Genomic DNA, 22,361 nt, shown 5'->3' with positions numbered 1-22,361 from the left:
TCTTTATGACAGCTTTAGAAAGGAATTTCAGTTCAAGGTCAAAGGAAATTAATTACTGCTTTCTTAATCTGTGCTCATCTACATTTAGAAAACTTTGGGCTTTCTACCAACATAGTCTTGTCTCCAATTTGTATAGACCCAAACTTATAAAAGTAACATCTTAGACCTTTGGAAAAAAAAAAAAAAACCTGCACAAAAGCACTTTAACAGCACATATTTAATAAATGTGGATCATATCCCAGGAAAGTACCAGGTGTAGAAGAAAAATTCCTGCTATTGAGCAAAGAGAAGCAGGCTTTAAAAGTTGAGAATGATCTTACATAGAAAATTGCATCCAATAATTAGGCTGCAGGTATTAGTGGAGTGTTAATAATGTAATCTAGTAATGCAGTAAAAAAGAATGATCAAAGATAAAAGGACCGTGAGTGTGTATAATGACTGCCAATAAAAGCATGCAGCTACAGACTGAAACACAGCTTTCTGTGGAGCATTTCTGTCTATTGTTGGTTTAAGCTTTAGGAGGAACTGAATGTTTGCATTATTGCATTAACATTCTGAAACGTCCCTTCCTTTCCTTTCTCATTTCCTCATTGGCCAGGGAGATGCCAAATCCCCAAACACGCACCCCTGCCACAATGGCCAAAGCTCAGTTGATGGTGTCATTCAGAACAATCAGGAAGAGGAACGTAGCAGCCAAGGGTGGTGGTGCAGTGGACAGACTGAGCAAGGGGAAGGAGACTCACCCGTGCAGCGTTGCAGCCAGCTGCACATATAAAGGCAGAGTGATAGCACAGACAGGACGAAAGTGGGTAAGAGGCACGAGACGATCATTGGCAGAAGCAGTAGAATCTTAGATTTGATTCTTAATGGAATACCTGGCAATAGACAGATGTGGAATTGATGCAGCAGAGTGCCAAAGAATCATTTAAATTTTTGAAATTCTGCAGTTATTGATAAGGGTCAATGAATTTTAAGGCAGGTTTGCTTGGAATAGGGGCTCAAACTCTGTAGCACCTCTCCTCTTTCCTGCCCCTCTCCCCACCTGCCAGTCTACCCATGCCAAAACTGTCTTTTTTTATTTTTCAAAAATATAAAAAATACTGTCTGCAGAGCTTTTATTGAAGTAAAATAATGAAGAGTTTCCATAAAGGCCTTCATTTGTTTCATATCTCTATTTTTTTTCCTTCAAATTTATTGGGAGTGATAATAGTCACCAAAACTACATAGATTTCAAGTGTACAATTGTATAATACATCATCTATATATTACATTACACTGGGGGTGCAAAAAAAATGTATACAAGTGGACACTTGGGTCAACGTTGCTCAAGCAGTAGCTCGCCAACGTCAGAAGTGTCTGGACGCTGATGGGAACCACTTTGAGTACCTCTTGTAATTGCAGAAGTCAAACGTGACTTGTATTCATCTTTTATTATCAGTATATATTGAGTATTACAATTTTAATGCAGTTTTCCTTTCTTAAAATGAATATACATTTTTTGTTGGTATCCTATCTGAGCTCATCACCCCAGAGTCTGTTGTCCTTCCATACCCATATTTTTAACCCCCTTTACCCTCTTCTACCATCCCCCCCTTACCCTCTGGTAACCACTAAACTATTGTCTGTGTCTATGAGTTCTTGTTTCTTTATTTGCTTGTCTTGTTCCTTTGTTGCCTTCAGTTTTATATCTCACAGATGAGTGAAGTCATATAGGTCTCGACTTTTCCTGTCTGACTTATTTCATTTACCATTAATAATCTCAAGATCCATCCATGTTGTCGCAAATGGCAGTTTCATCTTTTCTTATGGCAGAATAGTATTCCATTGCATATATAGACCAAATCTTCTTTATCCATTCATCTATCAAAGGTCATTTTGGTTGTTTCCATGTCTTGACCACCATGAATAATGCTGCAACAAACATCGGAGAACATATATCTTTATGGATAAATGTTTTTAGATTTTTTTGGGTAGATACGCAGGAGAGGGATTGCTGGGTCATATGGTAATTCTATTCTTAATGTTTTGAGGAACCTCCATACTATTTTCCATAGTGGCTGTACCAATTTAAATTCCCACCAACTGTATAAGGGTTCCTTTTTCTCCTCTAACACTTGCCATTACTTGTCTTGTTGATGATAGGCATTCTAATAGGTGTGAGGTGATATCTCATTGTAGTTTTGATTTGCATTTCCCTAGTAGCTAGTGAAGTGGAACATTTTTTCATGTATCTGTTGGCCATTTGTATGTCTTTCTGGGAGAAGTTTCTGTTCATGTCCTCTGCCCATTTTTAAATTGGATTGTTTGCCTTTTTGTTGTTGAATTGTGTGAGTTCTTTATACATTTTGGATATTAGCCCCTTATTGGAGGTGTTGTTTGCAAATATCTTCTCCCATTCGGTTGGTTGCCTCTTTGTTTTATTGATGGTTTCTTTTGCTGTGCAGAAGCTTTTCAGTTTGATATAGTCCCATTCATTTATTTCAGTTTTTACTTCTCTTGTCTTTGAAGTCAAATTCATAAAATTATCTTTGAACCCAAGGTCCATAAGTTTAGTCCTATGCTTTCTTCTATGCAGCTTTCGGTCTTATATTTAGGTCTTTGATTCATTTTGAGTTAATTTTGGTACATGGTGACAGATAGCAGTCTAGTTTTATTCTTTTGCATGTGGCTTTCCAATTTTCCCAGCACCATTTATTGAAGAGGCTTTCTTTTCCACATTGTATGTTTTTGGCTCCTTTGTTGAAAATTATCTGCCCATATTTATGTGGGTTTATTTCTGGGTTCTCAATTCTATTCCATTGGTCTGTGTGTCTGTTTTTCTGCCAATACCATGCTGTTTTGATTATTGTTGGCCTATAGTACAAGCTAAAGTCAGATTGTGTGATACCTCCAGCATTTTTCTTTTTTCTTAGGATTGCTTTGGCTATTCGGGGTCTCATGTGCTTCCATACAAATCTGATGATTTTTTTGTTCTATTTCTTTTAAAAAATGCCATTGGGATATTGATGGGATAGCAGTAAATCTGTATATTGCTTTGGGTGATATGGACATTTTAACTATGTTGATTCTTCCAATCCATGAGCACAGGATGTCTTTCCATTTCTTTGTGTCTTCTTCAATTTCTTTTTAAAAAATGTCTTATAGTTTTCAGTGTACAGGTCCTTTACATCCTTTAAGTTTATTCCTAGGTATTTTATTCTTTTTGTTTCAATTGCAAAAGGAATTTTTCTTTTAATTTCTTCTCCTGAATGCAATGGATTTTTATATGTTGATTTTGTAGCTGGCAACTTTACTGTATTCATTTATTGTTTCTAATAGCTTTTTGGTGGAGTCTTTAGGGTTTTACATATAAAGAATCATGTCATCTGCAAAAAGTGATAATTTAACTTCTTCCCAATTTGGAGTACTTTTATTTCTTTGTCTTGCCTGACTGCTCTGGCGAGGACTTCCAACACTATGTTGAAAAGCAGAGGTGATAGGGGACAGCCCTGTCGTGTTCCTGAATGTAGAGCAAAGGGCCTCAGTTTTTCACCATGAATTACGATATTAGCTGAGGGTTTGTCATGTATGGCTGTTATTATGTTAAGGTATTTTCCTATCATACCCATTTTAATAACTGTTTTAATCATAAATGGATGTTGTATCTTGTCAAATGCTTTTTCTGCATCTACTGATAGAATCATGATTTTTATCTCTATTTTACGTGGCGTATCACATTGATTGCTGATTTGTGTATGTTGAACCATCCTCGTGCCCCTGGAGTGAACCCCACTTGATTGTGATGTATCATCTTTTTAATGCATTGTTGTATGTGATTTGCTAGAATTTTGCTTAGGGTTTAGCACCTCCCCTCCCCTGCCCCCTCCCCCCGGCCAGTCTACCCCTTGCCAACGCTGCCTTAAACATCTGGATGCCAGCCCCTCTGAAACCTGCTCTTTCTCATATTCTAAGTACAGTCATTTGCATAATGAGGCTAAGCTAATGTATTGGCTGAGTCCCAGCCCATCCCGAACTCTCACAAATTTGAAGTCAATTATAAACCAGCCTAAACTACCAGCCTAAACGGAATTCCTTATATGAAATGAGATTGATTGATTTACAAGTTGAGTTTTATGGTGATAAATGGAGAATTTTTAAGGTTTTATGTTTTGCAAAAATAATCAGTTTCTACAACCAAATAGGTAGATTCTGAACTGAGATTTTCTTAAAACTAGAAATTAAATTTGGGATAAAAACTTCCTCTGGGGCAAGTCTTTTTAGCTGGGCTTATATTACTGCGGATTGTGGAATCGTTTCCTCTCAGCTGTCATTATTATTGCTGCTGCTACTGTTATTAGCACGTATTGTCATTTATTGTGTATGACATATGGAACCTGAAGCCCAAGGCCACAGCCCCAGTAAGTGGCAGAGCTGCGACTGCATGACGGTAGCTCACCGTCGCTCCGATTAAATGTATATTTTTTCTTATGTTGTAGAAAGTTGAAGTCAGGATAAAGGGTAGAGTGGCCTGAAGATCACTGAGAGAAGTTCACATTTAGGAACAAAAATGTTGATGTGTTAGGATGTAATTATTAGCGTGTCACGAGTGAACGAAAACCGTAAAGCAAGCTAGCATTTCCTGTACCTGTCAGAAAGCAAAACCCAATTATCAAAAGTATAGTAAAACATGTTTGAATAGAAAGTTCATGTCTTCCAGCAGTGGTTGCTTAGCTGGATATCCTTGCACCCTTATTTTATTTTATTTTTTGGTGTTCTAAAGTAGTCATCAAAACACTTACATAGGTTACATTGAGCGGCTGTGCACGGATAACACAGGAGCAGGAAACAGGAAAGAGAGGGAAAAATAAGTAGTTCAAACTTAGAGAAGTATTCGGCCCATAACCCTTCATTTTCATTTCCTCTTCTCTAACACTACCCCGCCAGCTTCGCCCACACGCCGCTGCAGGCTGGGTTCGTTGCCAATAGCTAACTGGTTTCCTAGCCCCTGTGTTCTCTCGTCTGGAAGCTCGCAGCACATTGTATTACGATTGTCCCTCGTCTGGGAAATCTTCGTGTCTCCAGCATGCGCTGTCATGCCAGGCACATAGTACAGTCTCAATAATTTCTGGATAAGCACATAGAAAATTCAGCATCATTTACTTTCTTTAGTTACAGATAAATACTCTCTCCAACGATGGTTTCGCTCCTGTTGGCAGCAGCAGGTCATCTGTCCTGCTCAGGAGTCATGACAGTTTCCCACCCACTGAAGGGAGTGTCTGTTGTTTGGAATCTAATGCTAAAAGCAAGTATCAAGTGAGCTCTATACTTCTGGTATATGCCCTACAAACACTTGGCCAGGGTGCCAGAATTAAGTTGTAAAGATATGTAACAAAATGCTATTATATGGACTCTCTCTCTCTCTCCTCTCCCTCTCTGAACACAGTTTTTAAATTTTTTTTTTTTTTTTTTTTGTATCTGAAAGGCCCTGCAAATGAAAAACTATTCATCAAAGAAGGGTCTGGCCAGGTTAGACGCTTTGGTCAAGCAATGTAATTCCACCTACCTGCAGTGTAATTCACTGCAAAATTAATGCGATAGCATGTAAGGCCATTGTCCCATAAAAGTAATTGTTAACCTAAAGAAAAAGCAGAATTTCCTTCTTGCTAACATGACAAGATTAAAACCTTTTAATAAGTGAGGTTTACATGTGATTCACTTCTGATGATTGAAAAAAGAGATCTTGAACAGGTTTGGCTGTATTTTTCAATCATTGGCCAAATCTGAATATACTCTAAAAGTTATAAAAAAGAAGAAAGCTATTCACTTTGTTTAAAAGTACTTTTGACTCTGGGTGGAGACCATACAATACAATGCAATATATAGAAATGTATACTTTAAACCTATATAATTTTACTAACCAATGTCACCCCAATAAATTTAATAAACATTAAAAAATGATTAAGAAAAAGGACTTTTGACTCATGGGAACTAGATAACACAAAATCAGTATCTTTCTAAAGGAAGACTACTAGTTTTTCCAGTAAGTTCCTCTATTTTTTTCTTGTCCTGTATTAGAAATGTATTGTTTTTACAGAACCACCACTAACCTTGTCACTCAGACTGTTTCTTAGTTTAGACAGGAAACGGTCAGATGTTTTCTGTTCTGAGATAGCCTCCAGCTACCTTTCGTTTTTAAAGGGGTCTTAGAGTCCTTGAATCAGGTTCCTATCTCCTTCTCAGGAAATGTCTTGATTTTGGAGCCTGAAGTCTTTCACTCTGCACAGTCCCCTCATGCCTTGTGTCTGAGATGTTCTGAAGGCAGGTCTGAGAAGGGACGTGGGTTAATTCAGAAGGCCGAGGTATATAGCTCCATAACCGCTAGAGAATTCCTCAGGCCCTCTCCGTGCATCCCCCAAGTTCTGTTGGCCTCAAGGTGATAGACCCAGACCAGTCCTCTAATCAGTTCAGAGAACATAAGGATGGCAATTATTGCATTTTTAATTAATAGTCTGCATATGTCTACTCTACCTTCGTATATATGTTCAAGCTCATTTGATCGTGTCAACAGCTCGGAATAAACAGGAAGGGCGTTATCTCCACCCTACACAGGAGGCTCAGGGAGGCTAAGGCATCACACAGCTAAGTAAAGGCCTGAACCGGGCGCCGTGCGGGTCTAGCACTGGTCTCTCTCCCGGCGCGTAGGCACCCAGGCCACGTAGGAGCTTTGTCGGTGGGTGTCCTACTCAGCCTTAGGAAACATTTCCCTTCAAATTTATTTTGACTCTGACTAATGAAAACTCAAGGGATTCCTTGTTCATTAAATTGCTTTTAGCCAGTGAGCTGTTCCACGGGCATAAAACACTTAGGTTTTCTAGGAGTTTCTCCCGGAGACAGCGACGTAGTCAGTGGGTAAAGCCTGGATTTTGAAGCGCGTGTGGCCTGTTTTCAGGCCTTCATTTCATCTTTTAGTGACTGTGTGAAGCAGGCAATTTTATCAGCATTGAGGCCCCTCAGTTTCCTTGTCTGTAAGGTGGGGTCACCTCACTGGTGAGAATTGTGGGGTCTGCTCTGTGTAATACAGCTCAATAAGTGGGTGCTATTTGTTTCATAATTCTTACTTTTATTTTTTGAGATCGTGGTGACTTATGAAATTGACTGTCTTTCTCTCTCACTTCCTCCTCCATGAGCTGCGTCACATTCAATACCGCGTGTACTGAAAGGTAAACGTGTATGTCCGTGTCTTACTGGTTGGTTTCTGTCATTTCGGAATGGAGGAGGGGGATGGAGAGAAAGAGAAAAAGATATTTCGTTTCTGAAATTTCTTAAATTTTTCAATTCAGTAAAATACTTGAACAATTACAAAGTAAAAGAAGTGGAACAATGTGGATGCAGGCTGCTCATAAATATTTATTGAAAACCCTGACCTAGGTTTAGACTATTTCTTCAAAATCAATAATGTAATAGTCATAATAATAAATAAAATTAGCCTGGTATTTTTGTGTCACCGTCACCGATTTTGGTGCAATATACAAATTACTTATAAAGTGCCACAAAAAACATTTCCTGATTTCTTAAATGCTGGTGTTTTCTTTAAAAATACCATATAGGTAAGATCACTTGAGAAAGAGCTTCTAGAAAGGGTCAGTAAGCATGGCAGCCCTACCAATTCTCTGAACTTTCTGCTTAGGCTTTTCTAGGAAATAATAAATTCGGAAAGAGATGTTGTAGTAAGTAATGGCTAGATTTAATTTGAAGCAGCACTAGCAAATATAATAGTATTTAATCACAGCCTTTGGGTCATGGTGCTGTGAACTGAAGAAACTGCTCCCTAGGAGACCTTTGAAAAGGTCTGTGTGATGGCTGATACCCACTCTGACCCCCCTTTAGTTTAGGAGAGGTTCTGAGCTCACACGCTTTTCTAAATGAATGGACCTAGGCTTTCCCTTTGGTTTAAGCCTCTGGACCTTTGTTGTTTCCTCTCCCTGGCATGCTCTCTCCCTGCCACCTCTGCCCCTTCTGCCTGGAGGATCGAACTCAACAGTTGAGCAATGTCTGGGGTCTAAGCACTTTCGTGATGCTCACGCCCCAAATCCACATGGTCACTTGATGAGGTAGTTCTGGCTATTATCCCCATTTTACAGATGAGGAACCTGAGGTATGGCAAATGAAGTTAGCAGCCCAAACTTGTACAGCTAGTCACTGGTGGAGTCGGGGTGAAATCATTGTTCGTTTTTATCATTTGCGGCTGTTTCCGACACTATAATAACTTCTACTTAGATGGTGAGCAACATTTAAGCAGTTGCGAGCTGGACTTACATAAGTGGTGTGAGTCTGTCGTACTGTTCTGCATGGACGTTTGAGCAGTAAAATGGTGACCATTGCGAAGGGCAGCTAGGAGCTTTGCAGCCGTGGTGTGCGTGGCCTAAGTGTTAGAAAAGCTAACACGGGCCTTGGAGGAACAGGAAGAAGGGGAGTCTATAAGGTCTTTGACTCCTGTGGCTGATGGGCTATATGAGACCATGGAAAGTTAATCTTTCACCAAGGCCTCCCCCTGCCCCCTCTGGAAAGCACCTACTATGTGCAAAGAGCATATAAGGCTTAGGAAATGCGACTGGCATCAATTCATACCTCAGACGGTTCATGACCCAGAAGTCCATGCACAGAAATAAACACAAAAGCAGGAGAATATAATAGAGGAGTTCAGAGAACGTAGACTGTATGTCCACCTCGGGACTTGGTGGTCATGGGAGAATGGATCTTTATGGAATTTGAGGAGCAGGAACTTTGATTTGTGGATTTGGAACAAAAGATATTCCTTGTGTTCTAAGCAGAGTGAAGCAAGGTCCAGAGGTGAAAAAAATATATATACTATTTAGAGAATAGAGAGCAGCTCTGCTCAGAGACAGCGCCTGGAGAATGGAGGGAGAAGTGGGGGTCTCTGCGGTGGTTGATGGAAAATGTGAGGGAAACCACTCTGAAGCCCCTTTGTAGCAGCCCTGGGGGGAAGACGTCAACTTCTTGGCGCACAGTAGGCGCTGAGCTAATATTTGCTGACATAGTGAGTGACTTGCATGATGCAAAAAGGTAACGTGATTTTTTCAGCATTTCACAATTGCCCATCAGTGAATTAACCTGAGGTCAAATAGGAAACATGGCTCTAGAACACGTTTAGCCTTCAATTCCTGGACTAAACTCCCGATGTTGAAATGCTGGGTCGACTCTCCAGGAGTGTCTAAAACGACCCTGGGCACGTAGCATACTTTCTTATGGCTGACCTATATCTGCCGTTGCGAACTACCTTTCTTCGGGCTGGGCAGGGTCTCTTCTTGTTTAAATCAACAATGAGAAGACCAGACCCTAGCACCTTAGATGTATCCACATATCTATAAAAGTCTAGCAACCAAAAGGTATTATCTCCATTTGGAAGAAGTAGAGCACTTTTAAGGTTCAGAAATATATACATATATGTGTGTGTGTGTGTATATATATGTATATATATATACACACACACATACATATATATATTTATACACACACACACACACACACACACACACACATATGGGTTCTGAAATGGTCATTTTTTTCCCCCTCAGCTCTGCCATTATAGTGATCAGCCAAGCTTCGGTAAGGTAAATACTTTTGGAAAATAAGTGGAAATTTGCTGCAAATCAGTCCTTTTGTGCATGGCCGCGGGAGCATGTTGAAATGTTTGGACACTAATACCCATTCATTTTCTTGGCTCCATAAATAAAAGCCGCCAGCTCTGTGGCGGCCGTGAAATGGTATTCTTCAGGGCCCAGCAGGAACCCCCATCCTTATTACCACTGCAGGGGGCAGGACAGGCCCAAAATAGCAAGACAACTAAATCAAGACATTTTCAATGTCTAACAAAATGACTGTGTTTCAGGAGGAACCAAAAGGTTGGAAAAAAAATTGGACAGCTTTTGTACTTAGTGTAATACCTTTGTTAAAAGAGTTCAGATGGGAAAAAAGGAATCTTTTAAAGATGGCATCAGCATATTTCTGAATATCATTTAAAATCTCCAAAGATCTTATGAAACTGAAAATCAGATGCACTGATGTAATCGTCAGGGGATTCAAGCTGAAGCTGAATTCCTTTTGGGGACCCCAGACCATGATTTCCATGGGGCTGTCAGAAAAACTGGAGGTTTGATTGGCGGGGCGGGGAGGGGGGGGAATCTTCAAAAGGAGGTCAGAGAAACATTGCAAGAGACATGAGTGGCTATTTTGGCCTGCAAAATCTTTCCCAAATTAAGATTTATTTTTTTCTAAGCATGGTTTTTTAGCTATTATGCTTTCTTTTTATCTGAGAGAAAGATTAGCAAAAGTATTTTCTAAGAGTCCTAGAGACATGGCAATAGCTGGCTGGGAGGGCAGCCGTGGAGGAAAGTGTTCAGAAGATATTTTTGGATCTTCTTCCTCTCTTGGTCAGCCTGCCCTGATGGTTAGGAAGTCCTGTTCACCCATTTTGAATAAAGAATTAATTCCTTTTGTTGTCAGATGAGACCCCATAAGTAAGTACCCAGTCCAATAATAATTAGTACTGAATTCTTTTGCACGGTGCAATGCTACGAGGCTGACATTATTATAAGTAAGCACGTATGGTACATGTAACTCCTATTTCTGATTAAAAACTAGTCATTTTATGTCCTGTGACTCAAGAGATTTGCTCAAAGTGTACACGCCATAAGACTCTTGCCAAATTCTTCAAAGCTAACATGCCACGCACACTCTGAAACACAGGTCTTTTGGATTTTCAACAGTTGATAAACAAAGAAAAAACGACGTCCTACCCCCTGCGCTGTGTGCCCCCCATCTTGTCTTCACACTGTAATGAGAGCCATAAACATTACGTCGCCTAATAAAAACTCCAGTGTTTCAGAGCCGGCTCGGAGACTGTGAACCACATCTGGTGACAACTGGGGCTAATTAATATCTTTATAGGTGTCTTCCATCCTCTGGAGTGTAAGCAGGGATAGTTGGGGTGCTTACATGAAAGCCCCAGGCAGCCCCGCGCTGTTGCTTGCTTTCCCGTCGGAACTGATAACAAGTAGACCAATTTTTATAGGACTGTAAAAGCTGAGTGTGGAGATGGGTCACGCAGAGGGGCGTTTCGCTCCTCTGTTCTGTCACTGCGCTCATGTCTCTGGTTCCGTCTGCTTTGGGCTAGCCTGGCTGGTTAGCTAGACATATGGAAAGGCAAGAGGGGGAAAAAAAAAACACTAAAAAGGGGTGGGGAAGCGAACAAATAGCTGTGCTCCGATTTAGACAAAGCACACCGTGACCCATACGCACCAGATCTTCTTGCAAAGATCTTTAAAAAATCTGCTCCATGAAGTATTTGCTTGTGGCACAGATAAGGTTTATCTAACAAGAGCGAGGGAAAATTAAAAAGCAAGAGGAACTAGCACAGTGGTGGTGATACGTGTTTTGAAGCGCACCGCTTGGCCAAGTGCAATGTTACAGCTCTAGGCTAAACATGCAGGTGGTCGAGGGACGTCTTTTTCAAAGGTTACCCTACAAAGAGCATGCCAGCCCTTCTCTGTCAATACGGGCCAGTACCCTGGGAGCTCCCGGACAATCAGAAAATAATGACATCAACCTGACCATGGTTAAGTACATAACATGCTGAAGGTTCACGGGTGTGTAGCCTGGAACAATCAAGAAAAAATAAAGACGCTTGCTTGGCGGGCCCCAGCTGTTATTAGCCATGCTGTGAGATCAAGGAAAGGTAGGATATGGCCTGCCACTTCAATTGGGACCAGGTTAATCTCTCAATTGGAGGAGAAGAGAAACAACAGCAAAGCAGCCCTCAGAAGGAACAGAGGCGACAAATGACAATATCTTTATTTGCATAATCTGTGTTTAACCCTTTCCTAATAGAGACCACATTGCCTTCAAATCAGCTTAATTTTCTTTTGACTGGTGTGCAGAGAACCCTAACACCTTCAGCCAATGAGCGTGCTATCTAATATTCATTTAATACGTACTGCGGAGACTTAGGGCTTAGGGGGGACGTCTAACCGTGTAGATTAAAAGTGACAGGCATCCCTTCAAGGGAGCACTGCTGGAATTTATTCTGGCCCGGCCTTCACTGCTGACTTTGTGGTCTTCAGAAAGTGGCTTAATCTCTGTGCTTTGGCCTCCTTCCCTTGGAGAATGGGTGAAAATTAAGAAAGAGAGTTGGGAATTAAAGAAGCCTCGCATACCACTATGGTTTGAGACATTTTTTTAAGAACACAAAGGGCTGTGTGTGTGCTCGTAAAGAAAACCAGAATTGCTGATTGCACATTCAAATATACGGGCAGCTCTGTGTGAGTGGGTGTGTGTATGAGGGCACGTATTCTAGAAGGTGAGCGGAGTTACGGGGAGTTCTCCTTCTGCAAAGAAACGTGAACGAAAACCTTGCACGAAAGTGGTACGTGGAGCTGGAATTTGTCATGAGGAAGACTGACTTTTTAGCACATGGTTTTTCTGTTCGTTTTTGTATCTGTTTTATGATTTCCTGCCCCATCCCTTTCTACCTATATTTTTTACTCCCCAATAAAGTACGAGGACAAAGACCTTTGCAAATTTAAAATATACTAATTTTCACTTAGAAAAAGCAGATAGAAAAAGATGTTTCAGAAGTGTTTCTAGTTCATCAAAGGAGTCTGCTCTTTGGGTCCAAGCCCACGGTTCACTGCTTCTTGTGTTTCTCTGGACTTACAAAGAGGCGATGGGCGAAAGACAGGTGCCCCTATAGAGGTGGTGCCATTTTGTACGGCATTAACTGTGGTCCCATCTCCACAAAGAAACTGCTCTGAACAATCAGTGTGAAACATTCTTTCCCCCCAGTTATTTACTTTTGTTTAATTATAAAAGTACTTACTACGGGGGAAAGTATATTAGAGTAAAAAAAAAAAAAAAGGTTCACATAATCTTAGCTTCCAGCTCAAACAGAGTAACTGTTTTGATACAGTTCATTCTCTTCTAATTATCCTTCTATTTAGTTCTTCCTTATAGAGTCAAGATTATCTCATGTGTAAATTGTGTTATACTTGTTTTCACAGTCAATATTACTATATATTACTAGAATCTTTATAAACATACTTTTCATTTGTTTGACATTTCATCTTCTGAGTTGAACATTTTGGGTTATATCAAATGTTTTATTTAATATTAAAATACTACCTACTAGAGTCATGACTCACTTAAATCTTTTTGTTTAAGGCCTTCCATCATTTGAGATTTTTTTCCCTCTTAGTATACATTTCCGCTAGAAAGGCAGAGTAAACTTTTTAAAAGCAAAAGGTTTAATTAAAGGGTGTCTTTGCAATTAATCCTATTAAAAAATTACCAAAATATTTTTAGCTTTGGCTCCAAGAATAGAAAGGAAAATATGACAATACTTTAAAGACACATTTTAACAGTGTGTTCATGCCTGCTAGTCAGAATAGGCAGTGTTATCACACACGCGTGGAAATTAGGCTGTGCGAGAACTCTGCCTTAGTACTGGAACCAATCCTGACCACCCTGCTAGCTTAGCCCTGTCTCTGGACATTATTTTATCAGCACAATTGACTGAATATTTAGGAAAGCTCTGGTATAGGGCTCTCACCTACCAAATGCCTGGTTAGCTATGTCCTAGGAAACTTCTGGGGCTGCAAGGGACTTTTTATTATTGACTCGAACCCATGGACTCGTATACAGAGTATATATGGTTTGGATCCTGTGAGTATAGCCTGAGAACATAATAGACAAGACTTTCTCTTTTTTTTATTTTTTTTATTTTTTTTTATTTTTTATTTTTTTATTTTTTAATTAGTTTCAGGTGCACAAGACAAAGCAAAACTTAGACATTTATCATTTATATCCCTCACACTGTGTGAACCCACCTCCCCCCATCCACTATCCCTCTGTACGTTCCCAAAACCTCTCACCTTCCCCTTATCCCCACCCCCCCCGCCCCTCTAGCAACCCTCTGTTTTTCCTCCATGTTTCCAAATAAGTGAATGAACTAATCAGAAACAGTTTTGGAAACATGGAAGACTTTCTCTTAATATATATCGTTTCTGTCTTTCAGGCTCTACTCTGGATTAGTGTCCACAGTCCTGCTATGCTTTCAAGTCTGGAATGTTCCCAGTGGACGAAAACTACCCCTGTGTCACACAGCAAATAATATAACTAATAGGTAAGTGCAGCCTGATACCAAGTTGTTCTTCATCAACATTTATTTTTGCAAGACAAGTGGCCTCCTTGAGAAAGCATGCTCAGCACTTCTGTATCCCAACCCAGTGCTGCCATGTTTATGACGTCCTCCCTAACAAAACAAACTGTGGCTTGCGTTTTCCCACATTTTGATTGTCTGAGGTAGCTTTGGATTTTGAAAAACTCCACGTACCAAGGCCAGTTAGCTAGTAAAATTACATTATACACTCATTAAACATGTGGCAAGTTTATTCAAGGTGGAAGTTGATTACGGGTCATCAGAATTATGAATATTTCAAAACGAAAAAAGGACCGAACCCCAGGAGTCATAAGATTCAATGTGATAGGAAAGTAACCAAAAAATAAAACTTTTTCCCATTAAAGTTCCTCTTTAACAGTATCTGATTATAATGTCACAGATTAGATCAAAGAAAGGAAGAAAGATGGGTAGAAAAACTAGGAAGTGGAGAAGAACTACTGTTACCTTTTTTGGAGACAAAAATGCAAACCCATAAAAAAAATTACAGGTTTGTTAAAATAAGTTGAAGCCAAACTGACTGATTTTTTAGACTGTTTACCTAACGATTTCAGAAGGAAAAACACATTGGAACGAAATGGCAGAAGCATCTATCGTTTGTCAGTCTCTCCATTTCTTTAACTAAAGAATAGATGGCAGTGTTTTGCTTCTGCCCTTAGTGAAAGTCTCATGGAAAACTAAAGATTGCATTTCTGAAAGATTTGGCCAAATCTCCTATTAAACACTGACACGGAAGACTATGGAATCAGTTTCTCTTTGGGGGGTTGGGGTGGGGATCTAAAGACCAATATTCAGCAGAGGTTAGCTTTAATCAAGGCTTAGTCAATAAATGAATTATCATATGATCTGAGAGAAGCCTTGTATGTTACTTCATGTGGCACTATTTCATAGAGCTACCGTTAAATCATTCCATGAAAAATGACAAGCAGCCCAAATTAGGAAACACTTTCTATTATGAAGACATACAATAAATCCCATAGGTTAAAATATCCTTTCTCAGCTTTCTCATTCTTCACCAGCTTTCCTTGGCCAATATGCTTTTTATTTAAATGGGAAATCAGATCAAGTTTAGCAGCTGAGTCATCAATTTGTTTCCCTGGCAAGTAAATTAGTTTCAGAAACACATTAAATCCTATCTCATTTCATGCAAAACTTACCCATCGCCACAATTTGGTGCTGAGTGATAGGTGGACCTCCTGGCATCCAGAGAAGTGTGTGGCATTCCTGTTAGCCATCTGAGCTGTCGCCAACCATCCTGGCCTGGAAACTTCACAGATATGTTTCCTCATGAAGCCTCTCATATAATCTACATGTCACCAGCAGCTGCTATAATTATATACATACTTACAGCCAGCTGCTTTTAAGTCTGGGTGGGAAGAGGGGGGATTAATTTTGGCGACTAATATCCCCACTGAATTTATTATTATTCCAGATGCAATCTTAAAATATTATCTGAATTTTTTTTCCATTCATTTATTCTTTCCTCAGATATTTATTATAAAGGAGTGCTATTGTCAAGGTCTATATTGGCAAAACAAAAGTAATGTTATTACTGTATCTTCTAATAGCCAAGCTTCATTAACTGAAAGTGGTGGGATTAGAAGTGAACAGAAATAGAAAGAGGCTCACAAGGGGAAATAACATTTGTTGAGTACATACTACGCATTGTCACATAATCCTCACAGCAGCATTTACGCACTGGTATCACCCCATTTTAGAGATGAAAAAACAGATACTTGAAAAGGTGAGGTCACTTACCAGCGATGACAGCTCCGGTGGACCAGCTGGGAGCTGCATGTGTCTGCCTGACTTCAAAATCCTTTTTATTATCGACATATTACCTGTTAACACGTTGTGTACGGATCACGAGAATCTTCACGAGGGATTTAAACCCCGCCGTACGCAACGTGTTAAGTTCCTGTGATACTGCTTGGATATCTAGGAACTATTTCTAGGAAATACACAGACCCTCACTGAATTCACGAAGACATTCACCATATACATAGCCAATTCTGACCACCTTGCCATCCGCCAAAACTTTCTTCCATTGCCACTGTCTTGACCATTAAACTTGTGTCCCCTGCATCCCCTGAGAACACATTTCTAGAGTTAGCGCGGACAAAAAGAAAGGCTCTGGAGAGGGTCTCAAAAGCCAGAGACTTTGTTCTCATCTCAGGCGTCATCTTCTCTAGCGTCCCTATGATTACTGGCAGATTATCCATGTACGAGAGGTTCATGAAAATGATAAGCGATTGAAATATACTTTCTCATTCAGTTTGTCATGTCGGCAGACTGCTTTCTAACTACAACTTTCATGACTTTTAAAGGAAAAAGTAAGACGAAAAAAACAAAGGTAATGGATTGATTTACCGCTTTTCATCTGAACTCATTTATGACAAATTTTCTTTTCTTTTGAAGGAAGGGGCAATTTGGAGGGTGCATCCCTGGTTTTCAAAGAACCTGGAAAACCTAATGAAAAGAGCTGACTGACCCAAGAACACCGAGAATGGAAAAAAAAAAATCTCTGTTTATGCACAGAGTGCTGCATCTGCAAGATTCCACAGCTCCCGGGATGAGCCCCCCACCCGGGGCCACCTGTACGAGTGTGAGCCCCTCAGCCTCTTGGGCCTAGGTGGTCTCTGCGTTCCAGTCCCACAGCCAGCACACATTCTGGCCCAGGGTACATCCGGTGCTGGCTTTCTCAGGTGCCCACCTGTCCATTAGCAATGGCAGTGAGACTCCCAACGCATTTTACAGAGGCTACCGCACAGCAGTGGCTGTTAATGACTTTGGAATCTTCTGTCTTTGACAATAAGCTGGAATCTTGACTATGCAATTGCCTGCAACCACGCAAATTGCCATTTAGAATGAATGTTAACATATACACTGGGGTACGCACACACAGCGAGCTGCACTCTCCCCATACGATCATGGTGGGTGACATTCTACCCATTTTCAGTGAGCAAATTTGAATAAAATGGCCGCGTAATACATTCTGCGTTAACATCAGTTATTTAAAAAGCCCAAGGATTAAAAGTTAATTCCATCCTTTTAATTCAAGGGACATATAAATGGCATTATGGGTAAAGCCAACTCCTCGTTTTATCAGTCCTTTCATGCTGCCTCCTCACTAATTCTTGGTTGTTCAAATGCTACCTACATAATAAAAGCCTTGAGTTAATTTACTAAGATTTTACACCAGTGCAAATGAAAGAAAGGAAAGTGCTAAACAAGGCAATTAGCACTCTGTTTAGTGCACTCCCAAAATAAATGTAGGCAATTTGCAATTTGGCAAATGGCACTCTACCCACATCCAACTCATTTATGCCTAAGGGGGTGGCACAGTTCATTAGGGGAAAAAGTGTTTATATATATTACGCTATTGAGACCCAACCCATCTTGTACTCTAGCAACAGATGCAACTCGTCCTGAGGTTTATTAGTGTTTCTTGCAGAAAAATGCCAAACTATTATGCTTTCGAATAAATGGTCCAAAAAGAATGTCTTTTGCTTCTACTAGTGAGTGGCTAGCTTTACAAGATGGGGGCGTAGAGACGTGTGTAGGGGATGGTTTGCAAAATCTATAGTCATGAGTTGGAGCTCATCTCCACTTGAGAGAAGTGATTTCCAGTTTAATTTTGCAGCATGCATCTCCACTCTGATGCCACTTGCAGAGATCCGCTGGAATTGTTCATTTGAAGTACTACTGACTGTTTCTTAATTGACAGGACAGTTACTCCAAGCCTTTCTTGTTTATTCTTGTTTGCCTCTTATTAGTGCAAAAGTAATAGACGCTCTTAATGCAGAATTACCACCGACATTAATATTTAAGATGCAGGAATGATAAAGGTTAAACATGTGTTTACACTGCCTTTGTACAAAGAGCTTTACAAAATAGTTCAGAAACAGAACTCTGGGCCAAACTTGGAATAATTGTGCCCAAATGCTAGCCTCTCATTCTTTGGGATTTACTCTTCATTTTAGGAAGACGACATTCTTGTATTTCACTTTTAACCTATTACTGTCAGCTGAACTTTGGATTTCTGCTGGAAAGGAAATATGAAAAATTGACATCTGAAGAAGGAAAGTACAATAAAATCCACCAGCCTTCCCTGTATTTTTGTTTATTTTTGAGTCTAGATAGTTCCACTCAGTGATTAGAAAAAAAAAGACAAGGCAAGGTAAAAGCATTCTTTTGTGCCCTCTAGCTGCTGGAAGCACAAATGGAAAATAAAATTCTCCGATGATTAAATTCTTCTACTCTGGCTTGGAGGAACGAAAACCAAAAAAACAAAACCCACTATTTCTATGAGCTAAAGTTCTTTTTTCTTTATAAAAAGAGAAGTTTACCTTCCTGAATTAATTGCACTTACATTTTCACAACACAAGGCAGAGTAAGGGGGAGGGACTCTTAGAAAGTTAAACCGGAAATCACTTCTCTCAAGCAGCTGACTGATACAACCTATAAATAATGGACTATGTACACTGCTTTGAGCATTGATCATTGATTTGCACTCTATCCCTACAGAAAATTGAGATGACAATCCAGAGTGACTTTCGTTTGTTTGTTTTAGGAATACTGTGATGGCTTTTGGAACTGATGGCAAAGCTAGGACGCCTGTGCATGTTTGTGAAAATGAAGGGGTGTGTGTACTTCATTTACAGACAACCTTCTGCCTTTGAGGTCATTCTTAGCACAGAAATTGTTACCAAAATCAGTCCTTAAGAAAATGGTGAATTTGTGGATGGCAGTTTGGGTTACAGCTCTTTAAATCTAGGCTACATTTCAAATACAAAACTCAGCACCCCATGTGGTTCTCTTGTCAACTGAAGAGGAGAACATTTTATGAAAGACTAAATGGCTTACTTGTGGGATGATTCACAAAGGAAAGTTCTCGATGCCCAATGCAGCGCACAATTCACTTATGAGGAGGAAAAGCCTTGCAGCTTGGTACATACATGCTGCCCACAACTGTGGGAAAAAAAAAAAAAGAGAGAGAAATAGTTTGAAATGTGCAGAATTATTTAAAAAAAAAAAAAAGAAAAAAGAAAATCTCTCCAGGTTTCCCAAGAAAACGGTTTTCTAAGTGCCCTACATTTTTCAGTGTGTCCGGGAGAGTAGGTGTGTGTGGGGGACTGAGGGGATGGGTTGGGAAGGGAGTTGAGCTGCTTAATGATTCAAGGAACTAGATGAGAACATTCTCTCCCTGATGTGGCCGTCCATGCAGCTCACAGGACTAAGCTGACAGTCTCACTCCCTTTCCCAGTAACTCCCCATCCAGTGCAGAGCTCGCCCCGAAAGGCTCAGTCTCCACAGATGTTCTGAGTGGCATGTCCTGAGTTGCCCTTGTGTGGTGGGGAAATACAGAAATCAAGCTAAATCGAATTAGTCAGCAGAGGGAGAAAATAAAGGTCAGGTCCACCAGCATCCGAGTAAACAACCTATGCCAATATGGCCCTCTTCAGTCAGGAACTCATTAAGAGCTGATTGTCCTTCTTGGTGAAATCTCAAAGATGCATGGTGCTGAATTATTAAAAACAACATATACAAAATCCAAAAAAAACAAAAAACAAAACCCCAAAAAACAAAACAAAAAAAACCCCACAGAAAACCCCCCACACTGCAGTATGCCAGATGAAAAGATAAGGAGCCATAATATCCCACGGAATTGTGTCTCTTGGATAGAGATAGTCCCTAAATCCCCAGCTTTCTTTGTTTTGATGACAATTTTTCTTCCTTGAAGGGAGCAGAAAGTATGCTTGAAGCCGGGCTTGTGTTACCTTTGTCTGCCTATCTCAGCTGGTATTTAATTGGTCAGCAATAGGAGGGAAGCTTCCTTTGAGGTAATGAATATTGACTGTTTATGTTGAAATGTCACTGTGAAAAGAAAGCCAGCACCAAAGAGGGAGAACCCAGTGTGAGAGCCTGAGACACAAAAGAGACACCAGTGAAGCAGAGGCATTGAAAAGCAAAGCAGCTGAAATTCAAAGAATGGATGAAACAGAAATAGCCTACATGTGTGGGAATTTTAAGCGAGCCGTTGACAGGTGAAAAAGTCATTATTTTACCTGTTATAACCCAATGTAATTGTGTGTTTTTCCTAACATGACATACAGGCCATGACTCATAGAAACGTTTTAATTGAGAAACCATCCTCGTCTCTTAATGAATCATTTTTGTCCCATAAAGGGAAATGGGGCAGACCTAACACTTAAGGACTATGTGGATTCTAAACCGGAGAAAAGGGAGAAACGGAGGAGTGACTTCCGCATGGCCCGGCCAGCCCTCTCTTAAAATGCTTAGGTCTTGCATTTTCAAACGAACCTGCTGGATGGGAAAAGTTTGGGGCCTGTTAATTAGAGATTTCAGGGTAAGAAGGGAAGGAAGCATGTTGTCACAAAGCACATACGGTCTGCTCCTTAGCTTAGAGGGACTGAAAACCTCATCGTTTTTAATCATCTGGGACATTACTGTGGGCGTATCTTTGTAATTTGAGGGTGGCCCTGAGCTGACAGCTGAGATGGGGCGTCTTCAACCCCTTCAGCGTGGTCAAGCTCTCCGCAGTTCAGTTGGGTTTTGCTGGGAGGTTTGGCTTTATTCACCCACAATGGATTTTATGTCATTGTGTGAATTGGATTTTCCATTCTTACATTTCCCCCAAATGATGACCAGCCGGATGAGTAATATCAGAAAAAGACAGCAAACGGGGAAGGGCTAACTGATTTCAATGCGTAGGACGTGCCAACATTGCCAAGTTTTAAAATCTGGGCGGACTCCTCTCCACCCCCATCTTGGGCTTGACCGTTGTGCAAATTACTGATAGCCACAAGTATTGTATTTGTTGCCTTTATATTGTGTATGAGAAGGGAAATGGAACAAAGAGACAACTATGTAACTATTGAGTCACACTCATGGGAAAAATCAAATGACTGAAGAACCCAGATAAACAGAAAACTTGAGTTTCTGGTCCCCATGAATAGGCAGTTGTATTTACAGTGTGGCTTTACTGTTCACGTATTTAAAGTTCACATATTTGAACTTTATCATAATTGGGACCCCATCATCGCAGATTTCTGAGACAAGAGCTCATTACCTTTCCCTTTGGATCACTCCCAAATGCAGAAAGCGTTCCCTGTTTTATTGCCCAACCATTCAGTTATGTTTTTTAAAAGCCCAATAAATAAAAGATGACATCCTGAGTCACACCCTGTGTCATGCTTGAACCCTAACCTGTGACACCCACCTACCTCGAACTAACAAGCTGCATGGCCCACAAAGAGTGATATTTCTTCATTAGCAAGATCCACTTCACCTTTAAAAACCCTGGGCTCCCCGTTTGCATCCAGCGAGATTGAGACGTCTTGGGTCTCTCAATGACATTTAGGAATCCTCCAAGACAAAAAAGGAAGTCATTACATTTCCAGTTCACCTGCAAAGAAGATGTCATTAAAAGAGGAAAGCAAAATGAAACCCTGTCAACTTGTTAGGGCCCGAAAGGCAACTCTGCCATCAGAAATGGAGTCGGGACGTGATACAGAACCCTGTTACTACTGACACGGAAGACCCCGCCAGTGTCAAAGGCGTCCCGTGCCAGAAATTTCAGGTGTTGCTAAATTCATTAATGTGTCAGTTTGAAAAGATGTGATGTCATCCTGTTGTCTGGTGGGATGAAAACTGGGGGCTGCTCGCTCCTGTCAACACACTATCGTCTTAATTCCCTTTGCTGTGCACCTGATTTTGCCATCTGCAAGGGGTTAGGGGTCATGGGCGATGGCTTCTTAAAAGGCTACTAATATTTGACATATATCATGTTAATCTGCCCTTTTCATCACCACTCCCTACCACCAACAAAAAAGGGAAGATGCTGTTAAGTCAATACTCCTTGTGGTGGCTTGCTTGCCCGATTTTTGCAAATGACGGTAGGAGAGGGTGAGTGAATCTCCCCTGCTCTTTCATTTATTTGTATTATTCAAGATAAATGTACTTACTTTTCTTAATAAGGTCCTGTGCCTCCATGATAACTTTTGACAGGAATTTGATTCTAAGTCGCCAGACGGTGGACTTTCTTTGACAATCCGAGGGACTTCGCAAAGAGCGTCTTGATAAACAGGATGCAAATGATTGCTCTGCA

The 22,361-nt window shown here is 40.4% G+C and overlaps 1 long non-coding RNA gene across 1 annotated transcript in view; it reads right to left on the bottom strand.

Moving 5' to 3' along the window:
• The window catches only part of LOC141568260 (uncharacterized), a 62,590-nt gene that overhangs the window by 6,832 nt on the left and 33,397 nt on the right, over positions 1 to 22,361 (bottom strand). The window contains exons 2-4 of the long non-coding RNA XR_012491356.1: positions 22,219 to 22,356; positions 21,478 to 21,619; positions 19,097 to 19,201 (exon numbers count right to left, since the gene is read on the bottom strand). This is a non-coding gene — a long non-coding RNA (uncharacterized LOC141568260). The remainder of the gene's footprint in view (positions 1 to 19,096; positions 19,202 to 21,477; positions 21,620 to 22,218; positions 22,357 to 22,361) is intronic.

This window comes from Rhinolophus sinicus, linkage group LG13 (genome assembly GCF_036562045.2).
Source record: "Rhinolophus sinicus isolate RSC01 linkage group LG13, ASM3656204v1, whole genome shotgun sequence".
NCBI classification, from domain to species: Eukaryota; Metazoa; Chordata; class Mammalia; order Chiroptera; family Rhinolophidae; genus Rhinolophus; species Rhinolophus sinicus.
The sequence above is the reverse complement of the archived record's forward strand: the minus strand, read 5'-3'. Positions and strand labels throughout refer to the sequence as shown.